This window comes from Camelus dromedarius, chromosome 16 (assembly GCF_036321535.1).
Source record: "Camelus dromedarius isolate mCamDro1 chromosome 16, mCamDro1.pat, whole genome shotgun sequence".
Classification (NCBI taxonomy): domain Eukaryota; kingdom Metazoa; phylum Chordata; class Mammalia; order Artiodactyla; family Camelidae; genus Camelus; species Camelus dromedarius.
Window position 1 is genome coordinate 28,101,174 of NC_087451.1, and position 10,163 is coordinate 28,111,336.

The window sequence follows — 10,163 nt, forward strand, 5'->3', positions numbered from 1 at the left end:
TGAGCTGCAATTGCGGTATTGGAGTGAACTCATTTTTTTTTTAATTCCTTTTTTTTTTTTTGATATTTTATTAAGTTTATTTATTCATTTATAGACGAGGTACTGGGGCTCGAACCCAGGGCCGTGTGCATGCTAAGCATGTGCTCTACCACTTGAGCTACACCCACCCCTGTGAACTCGTGCCTTTTAATCTAGAAATAGATGTCGGGGTGTGTGTGTGTGTGTGTTTCTTTGCTCTGTCTGCCGAAAGGGCCCAGAGACAACAAGGTGACTGCAGCAATGAGCGCACCTAGTGCCCAGACCTTGGTATCTAAATTCCATTCTCCACTAGGAGGAAGAGAGCTTTTGGAGAAATGGCTGATTCCAGGGCTGGAGCAGGAATGCTCCAAATGGAATGCCTCGTGTCGGCGGGAGGTGAGGAAGCACGCAGAGACTGACCGGGGTGTCAAATGGTAGGAAGCAGCGTGAAGGGGCTCCCGCCGCCCAAATCCAGAGCAACTTCTGCAACAGAATAAAGATGGTAATGGACTGTTATCTTTCTTTATGATATAAATAAGTCATGATATAAATAAATGGATGAATCCATAAATGGGAGAGAAAGCTGGCTCTTAAACGCGGAAGGAATAATGGAATTAGCAAACTTCCATTTGCCAATCAGCACGTTAATAATTGATTTAGGGAGAATCAACGACAGAGGCTCAAACTGCCGGTGAAAGGCTGATGGGAAACAGGAGATTTCCTCAGACTCCACATGTCTCCGCGCCGAGCGCTCACTATTATCCCTTACTTACCAGTGGGTCCAGGCGCTCGTTAATCAGCTTTACAGTGGAGACACCTGGCAGAAGTGACCTTACCTGCGGGGTGAACGTCGCTACCACCAGCACGGGGACAGCAGACGCCGTGCACCTCCAGGCAGCTCGCATGGAGAAGCGCACAGCATCACTTCTGAAACGGTCCTGCCAAAAGTGCAGACGCGGGATCTAGAAACCAGCCCAACCCCAGGGATGTCGTTCAAACTCACTTCCAAAACATCACGGTCATGAAATACAAAGAAAGACCAGTCTTAAAAGTTTTTTTTTTTTGGATCACACTTGAAACTAGATTTTTCAAAAGTGATCTTGTCTTCCTACCACCTGGACTGCCTTCTCAGTGGACAGTGACATTCAGGGTCCCAACTCAGGGTCTACGTGGTCTTGGGACCGGGCCGGTGAGCCTGGAAACCCCACTGTCGGCTAGCTTTACCATCTTGAGGGAGCCCTCCACTTTCCAGCCTCAGTTTCCCCACCTGCCACACAGGTTTTGCTGGCTCTGCCTTCCTCCCTGAATTCTGAGGTGCTGACTGCGACCATCAGACCAAAGCGTGGAACGAAAGCTTTCTTGAGCCTAAGCAAGAAAGCCACAAAGAAAGACTTGGATTCCAAAATTAAGTAGACTAAGGAAACATGACAACAGTCCACCGTGTGATCCCGGATTGGCTTCTGGACCTGGACAAGGCACTGTTGGGGCGATCTGTGAGAACCTCTGCTGGGTCTGTGAGTGAAGGGTATCGCCTTCCTCCACCAACGTCCTGATTTTGATCGTTACACGGGTGCTTCTTTCAGGAACTACACAGGCCAGGGTTTACGGATAACGGGCACCCTGTCTGTAACTTGCTCTCAAATGGCTCCAAAAATTAAAAACAAAAAGTAGGATCAGAAAACATAGTAAAATGTTAATACTTAGGGAATCTGGGCGAGCAGAACCCAGGAGCTCTCTTTCAACGTCTGTACACTGGAAATTATTCAGAAGCAAAAAGTTAAAGAAAACAAACCGCAAACCCACCCCGCTCACAGGATGAAAAGATAAGCAGCAGACAGGGTAAGGGGGGGAGAGGTCTGTCAGCCGCAGATCCAACCAAGGACTAGGATCTAAACTATGCAAAGAATTCTTAGAGCTCAGCAGTTAAAAAAAAAAAAAAAAAAGCAAACAATTAAATTAGAAAATGAGTAAAAGACATGAGGAGGCGTTCCCTGAAGAGGCCACACAGACAGACGGCCGCTGCGCACAGGAGGAGGAGATCCATGTTGGGCCCGTCAGGGATGCAAATTAAAACCCCGGGGTGACATGGGAGCCCACCTATCAGAACGGCTAAAATGAAAAACAGCCACAAAAGTAAATGCTGGTGAGGATGTGGGGAAACCGTGTCACACATGCGTTACTGGTAGGAACGTGATGCGTTCAGCCCTCCTGGAAAACAGTCTGGCTGCTTCTTTAAAAACTAAACATGCAACTACCTCAAGCCCTGCAGTTGTACTTCCTCAGCCTTTATCCCAGAGAAATAAAGACTTCGGTTCATCTTGTAGTAACTTACTGTGAAAAAGAATATGCAAACGAATGTATGTGTGTTCCTGCATGACTGAAGCACGGTGCTGTGCACCAGAAATTGGCACAACACTGTAAACTGACTGTGCTTCAATTTAAAAACAAAATATGTATAAAGACAGGTTCACATACAGAATCCTGAAGCTGAGCAGCTTTATTTGTAAGGCCAAAGATGGGGAACAACCCAAATGACCTTCCAGGGCCGATGGCTGAACAAACGAATCCGTCCACACCAAAGAGGAAGAGGAAAAGCTGCTCACAGCAGCCCGGATGAACCTCCAGTAAGTTGTCCTCAGTCAAAGAAGCCGGTCCCAAAGGTCACATGCTGTAGGGCCCATTTATACAGGATCCGTGAAAAGGACAAAACTGTAGAAACAGAGGAGAGGACGGTGGGGGTAGGGGGCTAAGGCGGGGGGAGCGGGCAGGGGGAGTTGCCATAAAAAGGCAACTGCAGGCATCCTTGTGGTGATGGAATGTTCTGGATCTTGACTGTATCGATGCCAAAATCCTGGTTGTGATATTGTAGTGTGATTTTGCAAGACGTTAACCATGGGAGGAAACTGAGTGAAGGGTGCGTTAGCCCTCTCTGTTATTTCTGACAACTATGTATGAGTCTAGAATTATTTTGAAATAAAAAGCTTAACAAAAACATTCTGATTTTTTTGGTTTGTATATAAAACGTTTCTATATAATATAATATGATATATAATGTGATTTTGTATAATTGCTAAATGTATGTTGCTGTATTTATTCCATACATTTGCATACTCTTAAACAAAATTTAAAATATTTAGGAAAAAAGGCCAGATCCCCTGTCCTCCAGAGCCTCTAAACTGGAGTCTTCAATGGTCTGGACTCTGTGTATCAGCAAGTTCCCAAGTTGATTCTGATTCTCGTTCAGACTGAGACCCGCAAGATCTCCAGGGTCAGCAGAGAAGTGTCTTCTGAAGTCCTCACCCTCCCCCAGGCCACAGGCCACCATTCCAGTCCACTCATGCTATTCGAGAAAGTGCTGTGAGCAGGAACTGGGCTAAAGCTGGGTACAGAAAGCCAGCCCGCAGCTCACAGGCAAGGCCCGCAGCCAGGGACCAACGCCCCTCTGTCCCCGCCTCCGTGTGCCCCCCACCTCTCACGGACCCCCCAGGGCTGCTCTGTGCTCTTCGCAACCGCTCAGCAACCCGCCCTACCTCGCCAGGCTCGGGGGTCCTCCCCTCGGGCACTTGTCTCCCAGCACCGCCTGAGGGCTGACGCGGCCATGCCGACCATGCCCGCCCGCACTGGAAAGCGTCATTCCTCTGGGAACCCACATCAGAAGCACAGAGGGAGCGTATTGTGTGAGCTTTCCGGATCCCACCCCAAATTCACAGACCAAATTTTAAACGTATTTTAAATGAACTCTCCTGAGGATCCTCCTGCACGTGGACACCAGCCCAGCAGTCAGACTCTCACTTCCTGGAATTTCGACTCTTGTGCAGTGACTGACAGTTGGGCATGTGGTGGTGTGAAAAAAAACAACAAACACGCTTACCAGTTCTCTGATGCCCCCTCGAGTCAGGGCTGCCTCTGGCCACAGCCTCGGCTCATCCAGCAGAGCCTCGCTGCTTCTCTCCGCGTCTCTCGGGATGGCAGCCTCTGGAGCCCCCAGCTGTGATGCAGGGAGTCCGACGGCCTGAGGCCGCCACACTGTGAGCAAGCCCAGGCCACGCGGAGAGACCACAGGTAGTTACCACGAGCCCAGTTGAGGTCCACAGGCATCAACCACCAGGCGTGGGAGCTAAAGTGTTTCCAGATGATTGCAGCCCCCAGGCTCTTCAAGTCACCCCCAGATTCCTGGTCTCCCTGGAAGACAAAGGGTGTGATGTGGCCTAGTCCTGGCCAAGGAGACGCAGACAGAAACCTCTGAGGAATTCTCTTCCTAAAAACGAAGGAGCAGCTGTGTGCAGATAAGGCTTAGGCTTTACCCCTTGGCCCTTCCCCCTTCATTTCTTGAAGCAGGACATATCTGGAGGCACAGCAGCCATCTTGCAACCATGAGGACAAAAGCCAGATGCCACCCGACGCCAGATTCTGTATCTCTGATGAGCTCCTCCGACAGCTGGATCTATCCTGGACTCCGATCTTCCTGCTTGAGACACACAAACTCTGCCTGGGCTGCCCACAATGTGTTGTCTAGTCTTTGCAACCGAAGTTACAGAACAGCTCCTACACCCAGCGTATCTCTGTGATGGCTGCAAATGAAAGAGTGGGGTGTTTTTTTTTTGGGGGGGGTCTCTTTCAATGCTTTCTGCCTTGAATTCTTTTTGTCTTTTATTAATACTACTACATCTGCTCTTTTTTTGTTAGCATTTGTCTGATATAGTATGTTTTTTGTCATCCTACAAATTTTGCTTGCTTTTTGTTGTGGTAAAATATACATAGGAAATTTGTGTTGTAGCCATTTTTAAGTATAGGATGCAGTGACATTCGGAACGTTCACAGTGTTGTGCAACCATCACCACTGATACAACATTTAAAAACTCTAGTGGGGGAGGGCATAGCTCAGTGGTAGAGCTCATGCTTAGTACACGTGAGGTCCTGGGTTCAATCCCCAGCACCTCCTCCAAGAATAAATAAACAAGTAAAGCTAATTATCTCCCCCGACTAGATAAATAAATAAAGCAACCTCTGTACTGAAGCGCAACACACACAGAAAAATGCAGCTACGTTCAATGAGCAGCCCAACAGATTCTCAAATAACGAACACACTTGTGCAACCAGCACCCAGATCAAGAAACAGAAGGTTCACCTGGTGTCCCCTCCCCACCCCTTTTCTGTGTTTCTGCGGGGTTTACTGCTGGGGGGGCGTGCAGGTAGCAGAAACTCTGCCTCAAACTGGCATCAACGCTAATGAAGTCGAACGTTTTGCAGGGCAGCGCTGGCGGACACAGAGATCCAGCAGTGTCTCCCAGAGGCAGGGTCCTGCTCAGGGCCTCAGGATGCTGGGGAGGGGGCGGTTCTGCCCTCAGGCTGGGCGAGGTGCCTGGAGTTGCCGGCTTCCTGCCCAGACCCAACAGGATCCAACAGGATTCAGGCAAGTCCAGAATAAAATTCAGGATCTTGTCCTAGAGTCCCACCCGTCCCACTGCAGGTGCCGTGCAGAACTGGCCCCGTGCCACCCAGCTCGGCTCTGGCTTCAGCAGCAGAGTCATCATGATGGGCCTGGGTACCTCTTGGCACCTAGAACCCTTTTTAAAAAATTTTAATTGAAATGTAGTTGATTTACAATGTTAGTTTCAGGTGTACAGCAAAGTGATTCAGTCATACACATAGATAGATAGGTAGGTAGGTAGATAGGTAGATAGGTAGGTAGGTAGGTAGATAGGTAGATAGTAGGTAGGTAGGTAAGTAGATAGATAGATAGATATTTTTTCTTTTCAGATTCTTTTCCATTACATGTTATTATAAGACATTGAATATAGTCCCCGGTGCTCTACAGTAGGTCCTTGTTGTTTATCTATTTTATATACAGTAGTGTGTGTCTGTTAATTGCGGACCCCTTCTTAGCGTAAGGTTTCTTAGATACACAGTGTTATGAAGGAGACCAATGACATGACAGTACGATAGCCGAACTCTGTATACGACCTGTGTATGTTCTGCATATGTGTATTACCACATCACAAAAATCATGGTGTTTGTGCTTCCTCATTAACATGTTAAATAAGGACCCAAATTTTGAAGTCCTGATGAACAGAAACAGTATTTCAGGATACCTACAATAACTGCAGAGTGACTGGAAAATACCAGTGAAGTCATAACCGAAGGAAATGCCAAATTGCAGTGAGAGACCAGAGAAAAGACAGGCGTGATGACACAGTGTCATCTCAGCTTCCGGACCCCGATCCCGTCCACAGGCCCAGCTTAGGGACCCCTGGCCGAACCGGCCGCGGTTGGGGCTCAGCCTCGTTGGCGGCACCTGTCTGGATGTTGAATTTTCGCCTATCCCAAGTGCCTCTGTCTTTTAATGCAAGACTGTAACTCATCAGCACTGACGGCGATGACCGACGTACTTAAACCTAGTCCTGGGGTCTGACTGCAGAGTCTCTTTACCTGTTTCCTCCTGGTCTTCCCACCCGCCACCCGCCCCTGCTTCCTGCTTTTGTCAGAAAAGTCAAGATGTCCTTGTGCAAATTTTTTCTTCTAGCGGTTTGGAAGTTTTACTTCCTATTTCTATTTATCCAGCAGTTACTTACATTTTTCTAACGTGCGCATCTGAACCTAGCTTTCCCCACCCACATCCAGAGTTAAGCAAATACCTCGGTCGTCCCTACGAACGAGACACACCACTTTCCAGTTTTACTTCCCTCCTCTCCTCTCCTCGGCCCGGGATGAGATCACCCGGATTTTCCTCCCAGACTGCTGAGAGTATTTTCCAGCCTGCGTCCCCTGATAAAAATAGTTTCGCTGGCTCCCTGTAGCCCATGTCTTCCTCTTGGATGCGTTTTCCATTTTGCTACAGTATATAAGCTAGTAATTATTTTGGATGGTATTCGTTGGAAAGAAACTCTCCTCACACTTGGCACGACCCCCAAAAGTGTTTGTTTTCCCTTCCAGGCGAATGGCTGTTTGGCCCGGTGGAGAATCACAGGTTCACGTCGTGTTCCCTGCGAACTGTGAGGGTGCCCCTCCGCTGTCTGGACCCAACGCTGCTGACGTCTGATGGCAGGCTTAGCCCTTTCTTTCCTTTTTTTTTTTTTTTTTTTTTTGAGGTAACTTTTTTTCCCCACTGGGAGCTTTTCTTTGATCCCTTTCAACTCTGTGTGCTAAAGTGTCCTCTCCCGCCCAGGGCTGTTCCCCTGTATTCTCTCCTGAAGCTTCCTTTCCTCTGCCTCTGTCCTTTGCAATTCCTTTTCACAACTGAATGCAAAAAACTGTGGGCTTATGTTGCATGTTCCTTCTCCCCTCCCTTTTTTTTTAATAGAGGTACTAGGGATTGAACCCAGGACCATGCGCTCTGCCACTGAGCCAGACCCCGCCCCCAAGGCCCATGTTTCTTAATTTTTCCTTCCTACGTTATAACTTCTGGTCTCTGACTGTGTTCTGGAGCATTCTTCAGTTGACTTTTGGAAAGTACCTCTTCAAACTTACTTTCATTTTTTTTCACTCACATTCTGGCTCTTTCCTGTCACCTCCCTAGTTTTCCCAAGTGTTTAGCCGGGGCATAACAAGGGAAGCGTGTTGTTATTTCCAGCTGGCCATATCCGTTTCCCTGCCATCCACAAGCCAACCACTAAAGCTAACACCACATATTTTAGGGTTTGGTCACACCAGCTCCCTGGGCACCCATTTCTGTTTTAGTTAGGCTGGGCGTATTAGTCAGCTGTTGCCACAGCAATGCTGCATAACAAACCACTCCAAGGTTCCATGGCTTAAACATCACTGACGCTCACCATCACTGCTCTGAGAGTGGATGTGGGGCACGTTCTGGTCTGCTCCGGGGCTCCTTCACCCTCCTTGGACGGGTGGCTTCCCATGAGCGTGTGGTCTGCTCCCCACTCCTCCAGGAATACTGTCTTCCCATGGATGAGGCCGACCAAGTGGGCATATGCTGAGCCTCTTCTCACCTCACTTCTGCCAACAACCCACTGGCCCAAGGGAGTCACACTGCCAAGCCCGAAGTCAGGGTGGAGAAGTATGTGCCACCTGGAGGCCATGGCAAGGAGGGAGATGTGAAATTCTACTGCAGGGGAGAGAACTGGAATCAGTGACTCAACCAAGCACAGTTCAGTTAAATTGCTCCAACGTCCAGACCCTTTGTTTCAGGTGGAACAGCCCCAACAACAGGGCAGCGGACTTCTCTCTGTACAGCACATGGCAAGGGCTCCAGTTTGACTATGGTCTCAACTCCTGTAGCTGTTCAAGAGTCCTGGCTGCAGGATGGTGACTGGCCATCCTCAACACACAGATTCCTGAGTCACTAGGGTTGTCACCGTCCAGGCCCAAATGCTTTGTCCAGGCACAGGAGAGGTGCCAGTCACACCCACTGACATTCAGCTCACACAGCCACACCTACTTGCTAGGGAATTTGGGAGAAGAGGGTGGAAGTGCAATCCTGGCCCTGCCTCGGGTGAAGTCCTTCTTGTGTGGTGCCTGGTGCTGCTTCCTGTTCATATGCAAGGGTCCCTGTTTGTCAGTAGTCAGTGGTCTCCAGACTGTGTGGAGGGTCCAGCTGGCTGCCAGGGGCCTCAGTGACCACTCTGGGGACATGAGACTCCCTGTTCTGTTAGGTGTTACCAACAGGATCCTTTTCTGTCCACCGCCTGCTGCTTTGCACAGCCAGGGGTGGGGCTTACCACAGATACCCCTGTGGGTCACCCCGATGGTTCCCTAGACCCCTCGGTTGCTGCCTCTGTGCCACCGTCACCTGCCAGCAGTTGCTCCCCTCCAGCCAGAGCAACAGCCCCCGACCCCCAGGATTCCTGGCCCACAAGGGTGCCCTTCATGTTCTCCTGGTTATAATGGATTTTTAAATTTTTCTGTCATTTCCAGGCATGGAAGATGGGGACGTATGCTGTTAGGAGTGTCTGGACCACCATCTCGATTCTCTTCGAGGCACCTAAAGCCCTTCAGTTCTCAGTCCTTAGGTGCTTAGTCCCCGAGAGCAGAATTTCCTAGGACCTGTCGGTGGGGACTGCCTGCCGCCTCCTGGTTCCTACTGGCCCCCGGGGGCCTGGCTCAGGATCCCTGTCACTCTTGGAGGGGGGAACTCCAAGGTGGAGCCTTGGAGGTCACTGTCTAGCGGCTTTAGCAATGGGAAATTGGATTGTGACTTTGGTAGCAGCAGCTCTCGTGATGTGGGGACCGAGAATCCTCGGGCCAAACCGGAAGGTCTCAGGACGTTTGTGACATGGCACCCGGCTCATGTAGGGTCAGCGAGCCCCTGGACGGACAGGACCCTGCAGGGAAGCCCCTTCCTGGAAGGTCTCTACGCCCCGTGCTTTCAAAAAGAACCATCGCTGGTTGTTCCGCTCTGGTTTCTACTCTACCTGTGATTAAATTTTGAGCTGAGGTTTAGAAACCAAGGAAAGTTTGGAAGCCACCCTCCCTTGAGGACTGCAGCCGACCACATCATGTGGCTCCCCCTCTCATAGAATAAGACAGACCCTGTCTGCTGCTTTCAAGGAAGGTGCAGGACTGGAGCCGGCACAAATTCTCCTCCAGAAGCAAGGCAGCCTGCTTTCTGTGTTTCCATTAAGGAAAAGATGGGAACTAGCAATTTGGCGTCCCCAAGGCGGTTTATCACCTCCCCCTCTCCCAAGAGGCAGCAGGGAAGCAATACAAGTGTCAGAATCCTTCTCATCCCCACAGGGTTGAAGTGAGGGCACTGGCAGAGCCCCTCGCCTTGATCCCCTCCTGCAGGTAAGCTAGGAAGAACCCTGCCTCTGGGCAGGGTTCTAAGAGTAGCAGGCGGTGCAACCCTGGCTGGCTGCGGAAGCTCCCGATCTGAGTCCTTCGGCGCCGGCTTTTCCTCTTCAGTCTGACCTAGCCCAGGGGGTCTAGGGGCCACTTCTCATTCGAGGTGCTCCTGAGGTAGCCACCAGGCAAGCACTGCCGCCCGGACTGGCCCCTGGGCCCCAACGCCATCCCATGGGAACTAGCTAGGGGCTGGGGGCGCCCCTGAGCAGCAAGCAACCCCCTCCGGGGCTCCGGGAGGCTCTCAGAGCACCCTCCTTTCTCTTCCGGTGCTGCATTTCTCTGCAAGTCCCAGAGAGATGCGACAGGCGGTTCTTAACCAAATCCCCTGGGCCCCCGAGGTCGCCACGAAG

General features: G+C 50.3%; 1 long non-coding RNA gene across 1 annotated transcript; it reads right to left on the reverse strand.

The window, feature by feature from the left end:
• Positions 1-2,655: 2,655 nt before the first annotated feature.
• Positions 2,656-10,101, reverse strand: LOC135323232 (uncharacterized). The gene is made up of 3 exons (XR_010384514.1): positions 7,788-10,101; positions 3,890-4,200; positions 2,656-2,727 (listed from the first exon to the last, which is right to left on the reverse strand). It is a non-coding gene; the product is annotated as an uncharacterized LOC135323232 (long non-coding RNA).
• Between the last annotated feature and the right edge of the window lie 62 nt (positions 10,102-10,163).